Raw genomic sequence first — 21369 nt, forward strand, 5'->3', positions numbered from 1 at the left:
ATCAGAGCTGATGGAACTTTGTGAAGCTTCAACAGGGATGGGATGTAAGGGACTGAGAGGATGAAAAGACAGCTAGGAAATCTGTGTCGCATATGACCCACCATCTGAGTTATGTGGACAGACTGGATGCAGACGCCTTCATAGGTCAAAAGCAAATGAGCATGACAACATTACTTATATCTTCAGAAGTCTGTCAGGTCTTCGGATAATGAGGAAAATCTAAGGGTCACAAGTAATTCCACTAACTTCAGTCAGACCACTTGAGAAGTAAGGCACTACACAGTGAGAGTAAGATTGGCAGACTTTGACTTGTTGTTTTAATGAGCCTCACAAAGTAAGACAGTATCCTATATGAACAAAAGTGGCAGAATCTGTCTATTCAGGAGTGGTTTAATTTTGTGATGAGTTATAATAGCTGCTGTTTCAGCCTGTCCATATTTTCCCACATAAAGTCTTCCTCTTTGAAGAAGTCAAAGCAACATTCTGCCATGACTGTCCTTTGAATCAACGCCAAGTAGCGCCTGAAGAAGTTGCGTTCTTGAAAACCGTTCTAGTGAGATATATGGGGGGGTCTAGTATTTATGTTTATAGTTTCACTTACATCTTAACACCTCAGGGAGCCATTTATGGGGGTGAAATAATACAAAACCTGGTATTCTCATAGTATTGCAGTTCCTGGAGGGTAGAAACAGCAGGAGACTAGAACTCATATAATTCTGGACCTATAAGTGGCTCCCTGAGGGCCGCGTTGGGGAACTCTTATTCACACATACTCAAATGAGTAGCTCCACTAAACTGCTGAGATTACTCATCTGAGCAAGTGTGCCCCAACACAAGCAAAGCAATCTAATCTACCCCTGAAATGTTAGAAAGAGATACTGAAAAGTAAACACAAATGAACCGATATCTGCTTATATTCAGGCTGAACCAAGCACCTTATTTTCAGCTTTCTTCAAACACCGCCTCTGAGATACTACTTAATTCCCTTCAGTGTTGAGTCATTTACAATTGCATGCACATCCACGAAAGAGAAAATCTGCATTTTCCCATTGATGCCCCCAACAGCAAGCTGACTTTGTAGTATTTGCTAGTGAATAATTATCTACTTATGGTATTCAAAAATAATTATTCTGAAGTCTATATTAACATCAAGTCAGAAAGAAGTTAAGGCTCAGGTTGAAGTTTATAATTAGTCCATGATTTCTCAACCTTCTTTCACACTCCAGCCTTCTCTTGGTGACTTCTATCCCCTCTCACTTCTGAGAGGTTTTGAGGAAAGAAGACTGTGGTAGCAAGACTGTGGTGGTATGAAGTGAGGCAGCAGCTTCCACAAGTGCTTCTAGGCATCTCCTCAGAAAGAACATCTACTTCATTTCTTGCTTTCCTCCTTCCCCACTCCCTTCTGCTCCATGAAAATCAAGAAGTGAAACGGACTCCTCAGTGCTCACACATGGAGCAGAGAAATGAGAAGAACAAAAGAGAGAAGTTCCAGCCCATTTTGAGCCATGATTTTTAACTAAGGGCTCCCATGAGCCTCCTCCAACATATCTCTGGTCTCATCACAGTTCTCTTCTGAAGCAACATCCTGAGAAGAACTGACCCAATGCTGAATCCTGACACCGCTTCAAAGCTGACGACAGTCCCTGTGCTATTTGGATAAACAACTGTGCCAGCTGTTTTGTCAGTGCACAACAATGAATGATTCCTCAGTGCAAACACAGAAGCTAGAAAACTCATCCCTGTTACATGGGAAAATCCATATCAACATGTTGCATGGACTAATTACAGTACCGCCAACTCCAAGCATTTGAAAATCATGAGTTAGGCCGCCCAAAATCATGAGATTGACTTAAAAATCATTAGATTTGTTTTTTAAATGTTGGGTTCTTTCCCTTTGTCTACTGGTTTCTGAGCCTTTAGGGAGCACTTGCTTCACATTTTCAAGCATTCCTGGCAACCATGACTGGGCTCATAATGCATTTCTTTGCATGAGAAGCTCAGCTTTCATTTAAAATCTCTTGACTCCAGTGGCTGGGGATTTAAGAAACACACTAAACATTGCGAGAGTTGGCAATACTGTAATTACCTAACATTACTTGATTAACATGCATCAACCCCTTTTTAGAGACAGCAACATTTGCATGTATTTCCTTCCAAAGAAAGGACAAACCAGATACTGGTAACCATTTCTTGGCTTCTTCGTTGATTTAAAGAAACCCTCCCAGAATTCTGTGTGTGACTGGGCTGTCCAATGCACAAAGACTCACTTATAAGCTGTACTGGACATTTAAAACTTGGCTTCTTCTGGCCTGGTAATTATGAATGTTTCTGACTCTCTTTCCAGATAATGAAAGTTGACTCAGCGCTAGTATCTCCTGGATGGGCTCTTGTTTTCTGAATATTAGAAGCCCTGTTTCTCTGGATGGGCTTTTGTTTTCTGAATATTAGAAGCCCTGTTTCTCTGGATGGGCATACTCTATGTTAGACATGTTTCCTCTTTTTAAGAAATGGGCCAGTGTAAACTAGCACAGCTCCACTGAGAGCCAGCTGGCAGCAGCAGAGGATATGTTTCAATCAATCTTCAGTCATAGAAAAAGTAAATAATATTCTGCCCTCAATAAAATCATGCAATTCTCATTAGCAATAGTAGGAATTATGTGTGCATATCAAAGGGTTCCCTAATTAGTTCTCTTGCTAGAGAGATGAACTCATTTTATAAGATATTTTATATTCAGGGCAGGGAACTTGTCTCCCCGCATATATGTAAAGCAGCATGCACACCTTTGGCATCATATAAGTAAATAATAACACCTAGTAAAATGATGTATTTATTACAGGAAAAAGTCTATGCAAAATACACACTGTACTGATTTTTTAACAACTGCAAATGCTGAACACTACTGAAAATATTTGCAAAGTATTTTGAGATCCTTAGGGTGAAAACTACTTAAAAATTGTACAGATATTATTCTGAAATGTTAGAACACAAAATATGACTTTTCTATCACGTGTCAAAAGTTACATCAGGTGTAAAGGATTAATAAAGATTCCATTACATTAAAAGCTGTTGTGTGGGTGAAACTGATGATTGGCTCATCCATGACAAACCCAATAATTTAAAACACTAGAGCTAATTCTATTCTTACATCAAACCATATTCCATCTCTCCTACTCCAGTTTTAAACAGAGCAGAAATCCATCTACCCACAGTCCTCTTGTTTTCTGAAAACATTTGGACTACCCATATCCAACAGGATGCCCAATTCATACTTTCAACATGTGTAAGGTGATTTCACTCTTCTCTTGAGTTCTTCCTTACTGATTAGCTTTTAGCATGTATCTGCTGCCAATTAATACATGAGAGGGTTTTCTAGCGGTCACATTTTTGTAGGTTAGACTGTCAATATGAGGAGTATGCATGGAAAAACTAACAGCACATAGTATTAAAAGAGAAGAAGACATTGTTTTTATGCTAAATTCAGTGTCTGCTGTCTATAGATAGAATGGAAAATGGTACAATTCTTAAGAACTAAGGTGATAGGATTCGTATAAATATCAAAGAATAGATAATTAATATTTGTTGCTTTTAGAAGTTTGTCTGTGGGCCCAATCTTGAAGTTTTACTCAGTCACAACTTGGACAAACAGTTGGGAAGAACTGAGTAAGGACATCAGGATTTTTCCTTGATGCGCACAAGTAGACGTTATGAAGTTAGTGCGAAGAATGGAGTTTAATAGGCACATGATGGTGACAGAACTTCCAGGTTTCAGAGTGGTAGCCATGTTACTCTGTATTAGCAAAAACAATGAGGAGTCCTTGTGGCACCTTAGAGACTAACAAATTTACTTGGACATAAGCTTTTGTGGGCTAGAACCCACTTCATCAGATGCATGGAGTGGAAAATAGGGTTTCTTCAATAACTGAGAACTATTCTGTCAATGTGACAGATTCTCTTCCATTTGCAGTGCTTTGTACCATAACTGAGATATCCTTAAAAAGGAATAAAGCTCAACTTAATACTCCCTAATTAGTTTGAATTTACATGCTGAGTAGTGTGTTCCAGTGAAGTCAATGGGACTACTTGTGTAAGTGCTACTAACCACGAGTAAAGGTTGAAAAATCAGACCCTCTGTCTGTAATTTGGATTTTCATTTCAGTTCTAACATTATTATTTTAAAATCTGTAATCTTATTGTGACTGTGAATTACAGCATTGTCACAGTACACAAGAGGCGTGCACACAGCTAAAACAATAGTTTGCATATAACAAAAAATGAAGTTAAAAATACTTAATTTGTCAAAACATATAAGAGTATGTATTATATTCATGGAATTCAGGTATCAGAGGGGTAGCCGTGTTAGTCTGGTTCTGTAGAAGCAGCAAAGAATCGTATTCACCCACGAAAGCTCATGCTGCAAAACGTCTGTTAGTCTATAAGGTGCCACAGGATTCATGGAATTGTTTGGCAAGTCTTGGGATAAATTTGTTTCCAAAGAATTCAGAGTTATTAAATTGCTCACTTCAATACATATATATAGACAAAGAGCAGATCTCCTACAAGCAATTCATGTACATTCATTTAGTTTCATAGGTTTATAGCCAGAGTAGTTAATTTTTATAGAGATCTAGGACCTGCTCCATCACCCACTGAAATCAATGACAAAACTCTCTTTCACATCAGTGGAAAGAGGATCGCAGCTATAGTCTGAATTATTTAGCCAATGTTTCGCTTTCTAGATAGCAAGTATGAAAAATGTTTGCAATTTTACCCAGTCTCTGTCCCCTCCTGACCTGTATCCAATAATAACAATTCATCCAAAACCTCTATGGGAAAAGTAATTTTGACCAAGTGCATACACAATGAGCAACAGAAACTGTGGGTGAGTAAGTTTCCAAATGAATATATCAGTAAGTTTAAATCTTTTTTAAACATGGTCCTTTCATTGTGCAAAACACTCTCTACTGCATTATATTTCAATTATAACACAATTGATATTTCAATAAATGGATTATCTTTTCTAGGTTAATGGAGATGCTACAAAAGACTAATATAGATTTTTCTTTTAATGCTTTCTGTGTCTTCCTAATTGTAATGGATTTTCAGTTCTTGCACTTGATGGTATGTTTTTACATCTATTTAATAGTATTAAAACTTGCCCCTTCAAAAATGGTATACGATATTGTTTTTTAATGGCTGTGGCAAAAAAAAACCATAATGGGTTTTAATAACATACACTTAAAGTGACTTCATGACATGTATGACTATTTTCAAGCACAGAAGGCTTGATAATAGGCTTCAGTGCTACTAAGGTTATCACACAACTACAAAACCTAAACCATTCAAAAGTACTGTACTTTTGCATATCACTGTGACACAAGAAAAGGCTAGAGCACCCAGCCTTGCTCAACTGTTAGATACCATCCCAAAGAAATATATAATAAAGAACATATTTTGTACCTAAAGCTTTACATTCATGGCACTTTGCAAAGATTGATAAGTATTATTATTCCTATTTCATAGATGAGGCAACTAAGACACAGAGGGGAAAAATGACTTGCCCATGGTCACACAGTTAGTCAATGATAAAGCTGAGACTAGAAGCCAGGTCTCTTGACCCCAAGTTCCATGCTCTAACCATTAGACAACCATGCCTCCCTATTAAAAGCTATCCTATAAAACACTACTGCTGTCTATAGGGAGAAATCTCTCTGCTCCTACCAAACCATAGTAGAGAACCCCTGATTATACCAGACATATTGCCACTCAAGAAACCTTTACAGAAGCAATCAGAAACAACCTGTTGGCATATGAGTGAAGTATCCAATATGTGCTATGTGAAATAAATGAGATAGATACCTCAAACTTTTACCAAATTTAAAACCAGTTTTCATAACAACATGACCATGAGGAGCATCAGTGCAGAAGAACAGCTGGCTGCAACACAATTTGACATTTCAAAATAGCTGCTAGCACCAGTGTTGATTTAAAAACTAAAAAACTGAACTCTGAAAAATGAGTTGGAGTAGTTTCATCATTTCTTCTCCACAACTTGAAACCTAAAACTAGAAATCCTAAATATAGTGTAGAAGGTTGCACTGGTGATGACCAAAGAGACTCTGTGAGTGTTTCCCATATGTAAGTTAGGGACAGTCTAAATAAATAGAACCATAGGCTTTGATCCACATGAAGAACAAAGGCAAAATATGGCCACATAACTAGGCTACTGGAGATGTGCATTACAGACACAAAACAAAACATCTCTTAAAGCGACTTTCTGATCTTTTGGGTGAACCAGAGCTGGAACTAAGAAGAAGTCCCAGTACCTTTCATGATGGAGGTGCCCTGGTTATGGCAACTGAATTCCAACACAGAAATACTGAAAACACATCAAATGGCCACTTCAAAGTAACAGTGTTGCGATTGGTTGGCCTGTTGGAGTTGCTTTATACCACTCCACTGGCACAAGGGAATCCTCAGGTGGTTTAGAGTTGGCATAGCATCTCCTATACCACACACACACACACACACACTCTGGCTACTGACTAAAGAGGCATGGCTGGGTCTCCAATTCACCTGGCTGTTCCTCAGCTGTGGGAGTAGCTCTTTGGGGCTACTGACAGCCAGCATAAATGAGAGCAGTCTGCTTTTCATTTACACTGGAGAGTGGACGGATGCCTGGAAGGCCACAGCATCAGGAAGAAGACTGAGGCAAAACACTCATTAAATGCCTAGGCTCTGTTGATAGCCTCTATTATTAGCTTGCCTACCCCACTAAGTAGAGGACCTACACTTTCCTTCATCTTTCTCTTGTTCCTTATGTATTTATAAAACCTCTTCTTATTGCATTTTATGTCTCTTGGTAGATGTAACTCATTTTGTGCTTTAGCCTTTCTACAGTTTGTCCCTACGTGCTTGTGCTATTCTCTTGTACTTTTCCTTAGCATTTTTGTGCCTTGATGCAAATTTAGTGCAAGGGAACGGTACCTGTGGAGACTGAAGACCTCCTATCTTACATCACAAGCAATCGCAAGGTTTGCTTCCCTACAGGACTCCAATAATGTGCTTTAAGTCTGACCTGGAAAGATATTATATTTAGGGGTAAAAGGATAGCTCCACCTTCACACCCAGCCAATTCTCAGCCTCTTTACTGAGACTGTCAACAAACTCGTGGATTTATACCAGTTGTGCTTATTTTTGTGACTGCAATCACCAAACCTCATTTCTCATCATAAAGATTCTGGTCATTTCCAATTAAACTGGTTTTGAAGTGGTAACCAAGAGAATTGGCAAATTTTTAAACTGCTATATCAACATCTGCCAAATTTCATTTCTAACAAAGCCTCATATTTGTAAAGATATGGCACAAACATAAAACTCTTTTTGTTCACATCATTCCAGTACCTACAGTACAGTATAATTTAAAATGTGCTAAACCTCTGGCTGCCAAAAACAAACTTTATGGCCAACTTCAATGAAAATAGGGAATTACGTAACCCAAGGGATGACTCAAATGGGCTGCACTACAGCAACACCAATGCTGCTGCTATATTTAATTTTCTGAAAGCAAAAACCATGACCAAGGTTTGCTTGGGCCCTTCTTGGTACAATGCACAAAATGAGCACAGCAGAATTTGCATTCATTATTCTAATTTTTAACCTTCAATTTAAATACAATTATTACTACAGAATTACACAGGGATGAATTTGTCCCTCTACTATTAAGAATGACTGGCATTTGTTGTGGTTTCTACACTTCTGCATTTATTAATGTCAAACAATTTCTCCCCCAGAGTGCCCTTGTGATAGCAGGCTTTTTCTGCTGCAAATCTTATTAGACAAAGGCCTGGTCTACACTGGGGGAGGGAATCAATCTAAGTTACGCAACTTCAGCTACGTGAATAATGTAGCTGAAGTCGATGTACTTAGATTGACTTACCGTGGTGTCTTCACTATGGTAAGTCGACTGCTGACACTCCCCCGTCAACTCTGCCTGAGCCTCTCATCAAGTTGGAGTACAGGAGTCAACGGGAGAGCGCTCAGGGATCCATTTATCACGTCTAGACTAGACACAACAAATCAATCCCCACTGGATCGATCGCTGCCCGCCAATCCTGCCAGTAGTGAAGACATACCCAAATTTTAGAACCCATGAAACAACCTATTCAAACCAACAGAAGTTCTGGGTGTGAATTCTGGGTGGGTCAGACTCTTAATGTTCAAAACAAATTTAACATGCTGATGACTTGGAGATGCATGCATGAAAACTCTGTATTACTGAATCCAGAGGTTCACACCAACAGGGCTGAACTTCAAAATTTAACTCTTGCTTAGAAATTTTGTCTTTCTAAAGGTGGACAACCCATAAAAGTATGAAAAAAATCAAAACAGCCTCATGATCGGTTAGCTGGTTCACTGTACCGAAGCCATGTTCTGCATTACTGGCCTAAGCAAATAGCTAGGTCAGAGTTGGCTGGTCTGTGAATTTGTAGCATAACGTTGTTATAAAACAATAAATTCCCTCATCATGTATATATCATGCACATTACTGATATGCAAAATAAGAGAACAAAACAGAAGCTCTCAGGCATGATTCTGCTCTTCCTTACTCCAGTAAAAATCAGGAGTAACTCAATGGAAGGCAGTAAAACTTTTGCAAAACTGGTGTGAGAGGGGAATCAGCTCCAGTGACTTCAGTGGAGATATTCCTGATTCACACCAGTGTGAGCCTGGTCAAAATCAGGTCCATGCTCCACATGACATATAATGAATTCTATCATTACAGAGGTGTCCAGAGTGTATGGTGAGAGGGCCATAAAAGCAGGTAGGTAGATAGATGAATTAGATTTCTCTCTGAAATGACATATCTGTCTCTCCTAGGCATTTCTAATGCACACATTACTGTAGCATCTAGTCTAACAAACATGCTAGTAGGTCTGCATTCTGAATAGCACTAATTTTATAGGCCTGGAATTTGCACGCTGATAAAATTCCATTCATAATATTCATGGAGATAGTGTGCAAATCTGAATTTTCCTACATGCTAATGTAGAGCTCTGCTATCTATTTGCAGCCATTCAGGTTCAGGTCTTGTTAGTGGTTTATATACTTACAATCTCACAAGAGTAGTATGGTGGAAAATTCCCTTCTCTTATGCTGATTAGTTTATATTTAGTTCTCCTGGGATCAGACACACAAGAGAGGCTGTTAGTATGATATTTCTTAAATGGCCTTGCAAGGACCTCTGCAATGTAAAACACAGGTTCCTGGTGCAGATTGCCAAGCTTGCCCAGCCATTGCCCCCAGCAGAAGGAGAAGACAGGGAAGCCTTAAAGAAATGAAACCATGGTGATATGATATGAAATTCTACAAAGTGGAACCTTTGAAATGCAAAGTCCTCCAGGGCCCTTCAAATATTTTTATTTCCCCTAATCGTTTCTACCACACACTCTTCGCCCTCCCTTCCCTGTCAGGGAAAGAGGGGTAAAAAGCAACAACACAGGTCTCTGTTCCTTAAAAAGATGCCCTTAACTCTTCAATTTCCACTGTACAAACATCTCCTAGCTCTTTCATGCTTCCATGGCTGTCCTGCTTCTCCATGGCACCAGAAGAAACAAGACCTTGTCCTCAGTGTTTTTTCACCCTAAGATACAGAGTTGCTTTGGATACAGGTATTTTACAAGAATGATCATTTCCTCCCTCTCACAACATGCCAAGAGGATCCCAAACACCTAGGCTGGCTCTGTTGGCTAAACCCTTTAAATACCAGTGAATAACTTTGGCAGTTGTCACTGCTTCACCTATTTGGTCCAAATTCTGCCCTGATGTCAACTGATGTCAATCACGAAGCAGTCAAATTAAGTTAATTTCACATCAGTGTGAAAGGGTGTGAATCAGACCATTCAAATTGGTTTTGTTAGTTTGTTTTGTTTTTCTTTCTTTAACTGGGATTTTGTAGGAAAAACACAGAAAATATATTTCCTTTGTCCACTCTCAGAAATAGCTAAGGAGTTTCTTCTACAGAGTGAGGGAAATCCTGTAGAACTTTTGGACGATGGAAAGGATGGAAGAAACAGCCTCAAAATATGTAGCAGCCTGTCACAAAATCAGAACTTGAACAGTAATATAAAATGGACACATTGTATAAAACACAGTTACACCTCTATTCATGGCACTGGAAAAGCTTCTTTAAACCTGTTCTCACAAAGCTATTATAGATTGATTCTGGCAAAAGGTGTATGCCTTACTGTGCCATTTAAGTTGTTGAAATTGAATCAAAACCCGTTATATTGAAAAAATACACTAAAATTATATAAATAATTACATACATAATTTTAGTGGATTGTATAATATAGATCAGGGGTCGGCAACCTTTAAGAAGTGGTGTGCCGAGTCTTCATTTATTCACTCTAATTTAAGGTTTCGCGTGCCGGTAATACATTTTAATGTTTTTAGGTCTCTCTCTAAGCCTATAATATATAACTAAACTATTGTTGTATGTAAAGTAAATAAAGTTTTCAAAAAGTTTAAGAAGCTTCATTTAAAATTAAATTAAAATGCAGAGCCCCCTGGACCGGTGGCCAGGACCCGGGCAGTGTGAGTGCCACTGAAAATCAGTTTGTGTGCCACCTTCGGCACCTGTGCCACAGGTTGCCTACCCCTGATATAGATGTATATATCAGAACCCTAGCCTAAATCAATTCTGGATCTGATTTGTACACTACCTGCTCAGCGTATATATATACTTATTCTGAGCTATAGAGGGCAGTGGATCAGATATTGATTCATTTATACTAGGGATCAGGTTCAGAGATCGGTCAGGACTATGATTCAGGTCTAGGTTCAGTTTAGATAGTGTTGTATAACTGAGATTTTCTCACAAGATATCTGCCTTATAAGATAGAAGTCTCGTGTAAGTTGTCCTCTGAAACCGGGCCTTAACCAAACCAGAACCAGGAAATATAACCCTTCCTCTTTTAGATCTGACCTGGAAACAAAAAAATTGAATCTGGAGATTCAAAAACAAAAATTGCCTTCCCACTTTTGAAATGTAAAAGAGTGCAAGCAATTCCTGCTGTGGATCATCTTGTTCTGTGAATGTACGTAGCACAGTGTGTCTTCAGTAGCCATTCTAAAGCCAGTTTAATTTGGGGAGGGAAATTCTACCTCTGACGGTGAAAGAAAGAAACATTTGTATGGCAGACGGTTTTTTAAAAATGGCAGCTGTTTGAAGCACATAGTAAATGGCACTTATCATGCACCTTTGACTGCCCCCACCTGCTTTCTGCCTATTAATGCAGGTATATCAGGGCTACTTCTAACATTCCAAACCTCTGAGCAGCTTTAAACAGCCTTAACAATGCTGCTTAAAGTGGTCTGAAAAAAAGGGAATGTGGGAGGAGAAGCTATCGGAATTTAGGAGCAGCATCTTTGGTAAGACAGTACTTAAAGTGTGCCCTTCATCCACCTGGTTCAATTTGAGGGGCCGGGGGGCCAGGTCTGCAACCCCTTGCAAACTTTCTCTCTCTCACCTACATACACACTGTGCCTTTATTTTAATTTTTTTATGACAAAGAAATGTTTCCCTCTTTCTCTCCAAATGTGGAATATTCCTCCCAAAAATTACAGTGGGCTCAGGTCCCACATAGGTAAATATTAGAGCTGATCAAAGCATTCAGATTTTGAAAATTTTGAGAACATTTTTCAAAAACAATTTGTTTTTTTGAGCAACCGAAAAATTTTCTACAGAAATTCTGTCATAAATTTTGTTTTTTCAACCAGACTTAGTAAATATTTAGTCCTAGATCAGTCGCAGGTTGAAGGCACTCATTATCTTACAGGACTGGGTACTTTGTTAGTTGAGAACTATTACAGTGACCCATTCTGTACTCTAATATTCTGTGTATTGTTCAGAAATCATAGCTGTGCTGCCAGGAGAGGGACAGAGCTGAGCAGACCAGGCCATGCAGATGCCATGTGCATCACTGCTGTTTAGAAAATGGCTCCTTCATGAGAGGGATGAAGAATCTGGCTAAAAGGTGATGGAACTAAATAGGATAGAAGAAGAAAATGTAAAGCCACTCAAAGTGTTCAGTATTTTTACAAAGATGGTTATTCCAAGATAATGTTACCTTTGCCATTTGCAAGTAGCTTTTAATTTGTCAAAATATACTCTTACTGTTGTTTGAGCATTTAAAAAGAAAACATCCACATCTGGTTTGAATCTCCAGCTGAAGCTGAGTTTATCAGCATGTTATATAACAAACTATGCCTACCTTTTTCTATGTCACATTAGAGGGATTTTTAAGCAGATGGGTACATTTCCAAACTACAAATCCAGCTGAAGACTGCTAAAGATATATATACTGGCTGCATGGAAAATGAATCCTTTGAACTACTCATTGTGCATGACCTTGCACTCTGTTACAAACGCCATATATATTATTTGATGTCAAGGAAATTAAATCTTTTAAGACTCCTGAGGAGAAAAGTCTTAAACAATACAAAGAAAATGATAACCTCTCTGTAGGTATTTTGAACAATCCCATACAATTTAGTGGAGAAATGTATCCTTCCTATAGTATGCTGTAGGATGGCTAAACTACTTCATAGATTTGTAGAGTAATTTCTACAGAACCCAATTAAATGTACGTAAAACCCACATGTATTCAACTCCTTTGGACTTCTCTATAAAGGTAGTCAAATTGCTTTTCATTACCCTCTGTTGGACTGATTCACCTAATAATACTTAAATAAGCCCCTCACTCCTGGTATCAGGAAGTAAAATTCTACAATATGGCTACCAACAGGAAGAAATAATGTGAAGAAATGAGGGACTCATTGAAGGGAAAAGGTGTAAATGGCTAAAGGTGACGCTGGCAAGTGTGTCAATGCAATAGGTTCAGTCAAACGTCCGTCCTGCTGTGCATTTAAGTCCTGGTACAGCTAGGTGGATCAGAGTTTTGTAGCTGGTGGTTTGAACTTTCAGGTTTCAGCTGTGCTAACCATTACTCCCAGTCTGGAAGGACAGTGGAATACATTGATACATTCAGAAAAAAAATTACACAGGCAGAGCATACTAATTCTAACACAAGAGAAACGGTTGTTCACTACAGCCCAAACTCTTGAAGGGTAACTCCATCTCCAACCCTCATTGGCTAAGCTATATAAATTTGTCTTGAATTTGTCTGTTTTTCCTGCAACAAATGTACATTAAAGCACCTAATGGATGCCATTCTCTCAGCACATGCCAGCTTCACCATTATAGTTTGCTTGGTTTTATAGCCTGATACAGCTTGTCTATAGCCAACTCACCACTAAAGTCTCCTGAACTCAGGGCAGTCTGTATGCACTGTACCGCTGGGAGTACAAATGAAAGCACAATCTTACATCATTTCAGCAAAGATACAATATACCCATGATCAAAAAAGTGGGTAGTAATACAAATATGGAGACACACACACACAGTTTGTTTCCATCCCCAACTTATTTTATGGTGGAAAAGGTGCACAGAGTATTAACACGTTAAATAACCCAGTCTCAACTCTTAGCTGCACCAGGTTTGTCACCGAGTGTATTAGAATTAAGATGAAATCAGAGCCTATGACAAAATTGACAACAAATATAATAATTTCACAAGACTAGCTATTACTTTTGTCAGCATTACTAATGTGTTCTCACATACATGATTTTCTCGGCTAACAAGATCATATACCATATGGGCCAGTTAATGCTGCTGCCATCTATTTGCCTGCTGTAAGTAGGCTCAGCAAGAAATCAGTCTGCTATTACCAGTGAGTACAGCTATTAGTATATATGCAAGGAAGTCACATGGAAGTATGCTATCATGTTTTAATGAGGAAAAGCTATTTGAATATCTCTGTCAGCATATAGAAAACATTTGTACTGGCCTTAAGACAACCCCAAAAAAGATAAGGGAGCAATAAATCCTAACATCATATTTGACAACAGCCAACCATAGCGCAAACTTGCTTTGAATATAGGAAAGTTTACACCGGCATGTGCAAAAGCACTGACACACATGCACCTAAAGTTAAAATGTACAGATTATTAGTGGGTACCCTATAGTCAAAGAAATATATATATATATATATATATATATATATATATATATATATATATATATATATATATATATATATAATGCTCTAGAGTATAGCCTGTAGGAGGCCGAATACCATTTCTCATAGGGAGCTAAGAGCTGTTCTTTGTTCACCATCAAAGTACAGTATGTCTAAAATACACACTGAGGCATAAAGAACTGAGGAGCTGTATTTCAGCACAGCAATATGATGCCTGAGTTACAAGAGACACAATATCCAGTTAAAGTAGCTGCAGAAAATATTGCTGCTACAGTATACAGTGGGCCCTACGTACATATATAGAGCACTGTGGACAAATGTTGTTATGGAGTGGACTATAAAGCACTCAGAGACAACAGAACGCATGTCAGCTTTGCAAGCCTGTTTATGGTCAGATTTACTTCTTTCTTTTAACCCTCAGAGAAAAGCCATCAAGCTTGGGGAATAAACTGCCTGGGACAGGCAAATCAATGGCGTATTACAAAAATGTGACTTTACAAGAACCTTTCAAGGACGGATCCTATCGCCATGTGCAAATGCAAAGCATGCAATTTTTAACCAGCACACACAGAAGAGCCGAAATCCAACCACGGAGGGGTCCTAACACACACTTCCAGTTGCAATTCCCACTGGCGAGCAGCAGCAGCCACAGCATGGTTCCGAGCTGTCCAACAGTAATAAACCCAAACAAAACTGCGCGGCTCAGTGTCCAGATCTCTGGGCTAACTGCAAAGTTCAATCAACAAAAGCGCCGTCTTGTAATAATGCCGAAACTTTTCGGAAAGCTGCCGCCCCCCTCCCTACCGCATCCCCCTCCTCTTCGCTCTGCCCTAACAACAGCTCTGTAATGACAGCCGAGAAAGATGAAGTTATAAACCGGATTAAACGAATACCGCAGGATCAATCAGCCCCTGGCTGGCTCGCTCGCTCGCTCTGCCTTTTTTCTGGATGCAAAGACCAGACTTTCAGTGGGACCCTGCTCCCTTGCTTGCTTCGTTTGGCTTCACCCGGGCACTTCCCTGTCCCATCCCTTCAGTTGCAGGCGAGCCAGTCAAGCACAAAGAGAAACAAAAAATAAATAGCTTCCACCTCAAGCCATCAGGCCAGTCTCTCTTTCTCTCTCTCTCCTCTCTCCAAGAAGAGAATAAAAGTGTCCCAGCTCTACTATTTTACACATTGCAACAATATCTGCTCAGGGCCAGACCACTGGCAGGGGAATGGGGAAAAGGGGAGCGGAGACAAGGCGAATGCCCAGCATGTAATTAAGAAAGCGACCCATCTGGCGGGCTCTCTTACTCTGTCTCTTTGTATTAAGTCCCCATCCTCCAGCACCCGGCTCCGGGGCTCCTTGGTACGGTTTGCAGCATCCGTCTCCAGAAGGAGCCCGCAAGACTCCCCTGCTGGATCTGGAGTGCTTCGTACCGATCTGCTAACAGAGAGGAAATAGGCTTGTCACTTCCTGAACTGTTTTCAACTAGTCCCTTTAAAACGCACCAAAGGGCAGGGCTGCGCTGCTGCCCTCGCCGCCTCATCAAGGTTACATTTTATTGCAATTACAGGCTGTTCATCAGTTGGCGTCTACAGCGTTATGACTTCAGCGTGTGTGCAGCGCAGACACTGTAGCTTTGGTGGCAGGGCTGGGAGCTGCTTTTCTCAGTGTCAGATCGGGCGTGGGGGTGGCTTGTCAGTGTCTTCAGCCTGGCTTTGGCTAGAGGGCGTTCTGCTCCGGGCAGTCTGCAACGTGCAGCCTCAGCTCCAGGGAGTCCGGCCGGGCAATGTGCTGCACTGGGGCACCCACCCACAACGCCAGGCAGCATGTTTCGGAGTGCAAAACTGGGCCATCGACTTGCCTCGGCTTTCTTCGAGAGGGTGGTGGCTCATTGCATTACACCACATGCGCTGCTCGGTTCTGATTTCCCAGGCAGCCGCAGTCCCTGGCACCCATCCGTCAAAGTTCCCTTCAGGTTCCTTCAAGGAGGGCGGTATGGGGAGGGGGGAGTCGTGGCTTTTCTGATCCGTGGTATTTGAGCATCCCTCCCCCCATCAGTTTAAAGTTCTGGGGAGCGGGGGTGTTTTCGTTAACCTGAAGCAGCACTCATAATACCTTAGTGATGTTTTCCTGTTTGCTATTGTCCAGCAGAACATTTTAAGTACCCGTATATAAGCTGTCTTTAGGTCAGGCATCCAAGCTTTATTTACAGTAAACAATTCCTAATTAGAATTATCTATGGGTGAGTGAATTTATGTTTTCAGGCACATTTTCGAAATTGGCATTACTTGCTCTTCTGATCTATGTTGTATTTGCTTTATACGAGGTAATGAAATCAACTTTACATTTTACAGAGGGGTTTTTTAAAGTAAAAAGATTATATTATGAAGCACAACCCTGTTTTATTTACTCTCTTTTATAATTTAAAACTCTCTGAACCATTGCACTTTGATCACTTGCGTATTCATTATATTTACTAATGCAAACAGGCCAGACTTTTTAGTTTGTGGCTTTTCTGACTGTTCATTGAGGTCTAACCAGTTAACCAGTGAAGCTTGTATCACAAGGTAAAATAAAAAAATTAAAGGCTTTGTCTGTACAAGTAGGTCTACGACTTGTGTGTGCTCGTACAATTCTAATACACCATCACCAATGCATATTGGAATCTTTTTATTATTCTAGATACATCATTCTCAGAGTATTAAGAGTTAACACTGATCTTATACTAAAGATGGGTCCCACTGATGATGCCAACAATTAGGAATAGCAAGTAATAGTGGGAAATACCTGGGTCCACTCACTACTCCCAACAGATATTGCTGCAGGGTAATGAGATTAAGAAATTTGAGGCAACTTGATACAAACTGCTCCAGACCTTTGTTCTTTCAGTCTGCAGGACAGATGTAGTCTTTGTCCCAGGAAATAGCTTTACTTATTATATTTTTAAAAATGAGTTAAAAAATAAAATCAAAAGGCAACCAGATCATGCAGAAGTAAAACTAATAAATGATCAAGAATGCTGCAGAACTTACTAATACTGGTGTTCTTTAAATGTTCATTATCACCTGCAATTAAATGATTAATCTCAATCTTTGATTATTTTGAAGACTTCTAACTTCCTAAATTTCCATTAGGAGGCTTAGAGTGACTCCTGCTGGCATACTCTGATCCCCTTGCAAACATTTGGCTCATCAGACTCATCCTAAATACGGTGCAGTGGGACACTATTTTTCTCCTTTGCACTAGAAAATTATTCAGGCCTTTGTTATTCCCTCTCCCCACTTCTTTTACTAAACAAAATATGAGTGAATTATGTGCTTCTGAAAGTGAGGCCTCTGAGGGAGAGTCCTGGCATGACCACAAGAATATGGATCAGACTAAAACAACGAGGAGCCTGGTAGCACCTTAAAGACTAACAGATTTATGTGGGCATAAGCTTTCATGGGTAAAAAAACCCACTTCAGATGCATGGAGTGAACATTACAGATGTAGGCATAAATATACTGACACATGAAGAGAAAGGAGTTACCTTACTAGTGGAGACAAGGCCAATTCAACCAGGGTGGATGTGGTCCACTCCCAATAATTGATGAGGAGGTGTCAATACCAGACTGTCACTCCTGTGAGCTTTCCCATACCCCTTTTGCCAACATACCTCAGTCCTAACCCCTGCTAATCTATCTTTGAACCTTCCTTGAGCAGAGACACTGACAATGCTGAATTATGTCATGGTTTTATGACATGCACAAATGGGAACTAAGATAAGAGCAGACCGCTCCTTTTAAAGGTTCAGAGCAATGGTCTACTGTGCAAGGAGGGCAGGGATTAGGCTGTGGAGAGGCTGTGCAAGGGACATGCATACCCCGTATAGTCCACTTGCAGAGTTGTGTGCAGGGACAGGTGGACCTGTGGCGGGAGCAGATGATCTGCTACCACAGGAGTCTTCCAGTCAATAGGCCCACTAAGAGGTTGAGTTAAAGGGACTGGAGTAATCTCTGTGAGGCAGCACAGAAGAATTCTCACCAAGTAAGGGTGGCAGAATCTTGCCCATAGCAAATAAACCACCAGGATTTCACCTCTGGACCATCTCAGAAATATGCCACATGACATTAATACACTGGAATTAGGATTCCAAAAAGAGAAGAAAATCTGAATGAACACTCAGAATCCCCATGGATTAGGGGTTAAGAACACTGGTTTTCCCCTTCCTTTCCCTCTATTTTTCCTCTCAGTCAGTGTTTCCCTCCAGGAAGTGGTCGTTGCTCAAATCCAAAGGTAGAAACACATCAGATGAAGGCAGGAGCAGAGGTTTAGAGAGGCTCAAGGATATGTCTGCTCAGATTGCTGCTAAAATCCATCCCCAAAATACACATGTTTTAACAGTAACATTTTCCGCTGGTAAAAAGTGGGATTGCATCTAGCATATAGTTGGACTTCTTCCTAGGACAGAATGCAATTAAATAATTAAGATGCATATTATGCATGAGTAACTAGGCTACATTTAACAATTAAAAGAGGATGTAGGAACCATTACAAAATAAACATAGACTATACTCATAAACCATGGACATGTAGATGCAAATACCACAGATGTCAGCAAGGAGTGAACCGTGAGACCTTTGGCATCTAAAGCATAGGCCTATGCCTTTTGAGCTAGAGGAGAAGGTGGCTATTATCATTGCTAGGTCCAATGCCAAGAGGGATACATGATCACACACACTAAGGGTATGTCTACACTTGGAGAAAAGGTGTGATAGTTCACATGTTCTTAGCATGAGCTTAAGTGTTCTGCTGAATTGGGGCTCAATCTAGTGTACTAAACAAACACCAAGAAAGAATATTAACTTAGTATAACAGAAGGGGGTAAGTAACTACAAGTAATAGAGTGAAATTAAGAAATGGAAACTTAGGCTGGTTATCTGGGAAATTTCCCTGACAGGTAAACTCTTACAGGAAGCGGTGAAAGCTCCATTGCTTGGAACATTTAAAATTAGACAGGACAAAACGTTATTAATGTGCTTTACTAACAGGAAGAAGGGCTGAATGATCTGGCAGATCTTTTGCCATCTAGTTCCTCAGTCTGAGTTAAACTGGAGGCTTTTCTGATCACATATGCAGCCTAGAAACCATAAAAATAAAACATTCTCAAACCCATTTTCCAGAGCATGGGGATCAAATTTTTAAGACGTGTTTTTATAGTTTCCCAATTGAACAGATAAGTAACAAAAGTTTACGGGTAACTTATCCGCAGCCTCTGTACAGCAATTTCACTTTCCCAAAACCTGACTGAAAGTTGCATTCTGTTTATTTTCATACCTCCATACAAAAAATAGCCCTTGTTTACCACCAGTCCCTCTATGCTTCAAGACAGGTGTGTTGTCTGTGTAGTGCTATCAGTCTAGGTGAACATGACCCTTTTGCTTAGGTACAAAAAGATGCTTTCACAGAGACAGTATTTAACAATCTATTTAAATAGCATGATTTAAATTTAGGGTTTAGCCATTTTAGATCTGTTTGAAAAGGAGAAAAACAGAGTCCCCGTTTTGATGGACTATATAAAAGTTCTTTGTTAAAGGGAAGGAAGAATGGAAGAGCCTTTTGAGACTAGCTGCCACAGGCTGTCGATTTGTTTGGCCAAATTCTGTGCTTACTTAGGCTGTAGACATTGGAGTAGCATTGAGTCAGCACAAAATATGACTCCCCATGTTTACCTTCCAGAACTAGCTTCCAGAACTATGACCACAATATAACTAGAAAGAGTCCATAACTGTCTGTTTACCAGAGGCCCTACACCTTCCAACCATTTTCCCTGTAAGAACTTCTAGCTGAAGAATTGTCTTTCCTCTTGTGGGTTCCAGGATTAGCTGCTCCAAGAAGCAGTCATTTAAGGTGTCAAGAAACTTTATCTCTGCATCCTGTCCTGAGGTGACATGTACCCAGTCAATATGGGGATAGTTGAAATCCCCCATTATTATTGAGCTTTTTATTTTTATAGCCTCTCTAATCTCCCTGAGCATTTCACAGTCACTATCACCATCCTGGTCAGGTTGTTACAGGGAAAACAGTTGGAAGGGGTAGGGCCTCTGGTAAACAGACAGTTATGGATCTTTGTGGACTCTTTCTAGTTATATTGTGGTCATAGTTTTTATAGCTCTTAGCTAAAGTACAGTGATAAATGCCATAGATAGATGCAATTTTCTTTACCTGCTGTTGCCCAGTATTTTGCTAGTAAATTACAGTCCTGTGGCTTTGTAAAATTTGTAATAGTTTTTCCACCCATGCAGAGCCAATGCAATGTGTTATATTGTCACACTGATAATTTACACTGTATTTGCCATCTATAGTCATTTCAGAAGAAGTGTTATTTTTTTTAATATCTACATCTTATCTATGACTGTAGTATCTGAGCACTTGCTAATGTTTATGTCCTAACCCCACCATGAGATGAGGCAGTATTATCTCCTTTTTCCAGAGGGGAAATTGAGGCACCAGGCAATTAGGTGATTTGTCCAAGGTAAGACACAGAAGCTCTGTGACAGAGCCAGGAACTGAACCCCAATCTCATGAGTCTTAGTCCAGTGCTTAACCACAAGATCATCATAGGTATCAAAAATTTAGAATCAAATTCTGGCTCCATTTAAGTCAATGGGAGTCTATGACCAAGCACTGGGGTGCTGGAACACTTTGTATAGTGGGGGTGCTGAGAGCCATTGAACTGTAAACCCTGTATATGATGGAAACCACTTCAAGCCAGGAGGTGCAGCAGCACCCCCAGCACCCCTAGTTCCAGCACCTATGCCCAAGTAGCATAAATACGGACACCTACATCAGATCCCACCCCCAGTGTGAGAAGCAATTCTAAAATGGAAAGTATCCAAACGGCCTGAAGCACAGGTATCCTCGCAAAATATCTTAACTACTAATGTTTTATTGTAAATCCACAAGATGATCAACATGTTCCGCCTCACAGAACCAATCTGGATCAAAGAGATAATTTCACTCTAAATCAGATGCTGCTGAGCACAGAGGGCTGTAGCTAGTGGTGCTGCTTTTATGACAGTCAACACGTGAAATATCATATCTTAATTATGGAATTTGCTAGATCTCTGATGGAAAACAGGTTTTTAGGATTTTTGCTATCATAGAATCCATGCTACATGCAGCATGGATTTTCACTTCACAGGCAAGTATCTGTTGGGAAATGTTATCCATTTTTTAAAGGACAAGATTTACCCCAAATAGAAAACAAATCACATAAACAATCTTAAATCCACCAAGGG

The 21369-nt window shown here is 39.9% G+C and overlaps 1 protein-coding gene across 2 annotated transcripts in view; it reads right to left on the reverse strand.

Annotated features, from left to right (window-relative positions):
* FAM53B (family with sequence similarity 53 member B) overlaps window positions 1-15725 on the reverse strand; it is a 127186-nt gene extending 111461 nt beyond the window's left edge. Inside the window, exon 1 of one of the 2 annotated variants that reach the window (XM_039547709.1) lies at window positions 15397-15725. The gene's annotated coding sequence lies outside the window, so the exon portion shown is untranslated. Of the gene's footprint in view, window positions 1-14993; window positions 15253-15396 lie in introns of those variants that run through there. The other variant, XM_039547708.1, reaches the window with a different exon arrangement.
* Window positions 15726-21369: the final 5644 nt, after the last annotated feature.

This window comes from Mauremys reevesii, linkage group 7, assembly GCF_016161935.1.
Source record: "Mauremys reevesii isolate NIE-2019 linkage group 7, ASM1616193v1, whole genome shotgun sequence".
Classification (NCBI taxonomy): Eukaryota; Metazoa; Chordata; order Testudines; family Geoemydidae; genus Mauremys; species Mauremys reevesii.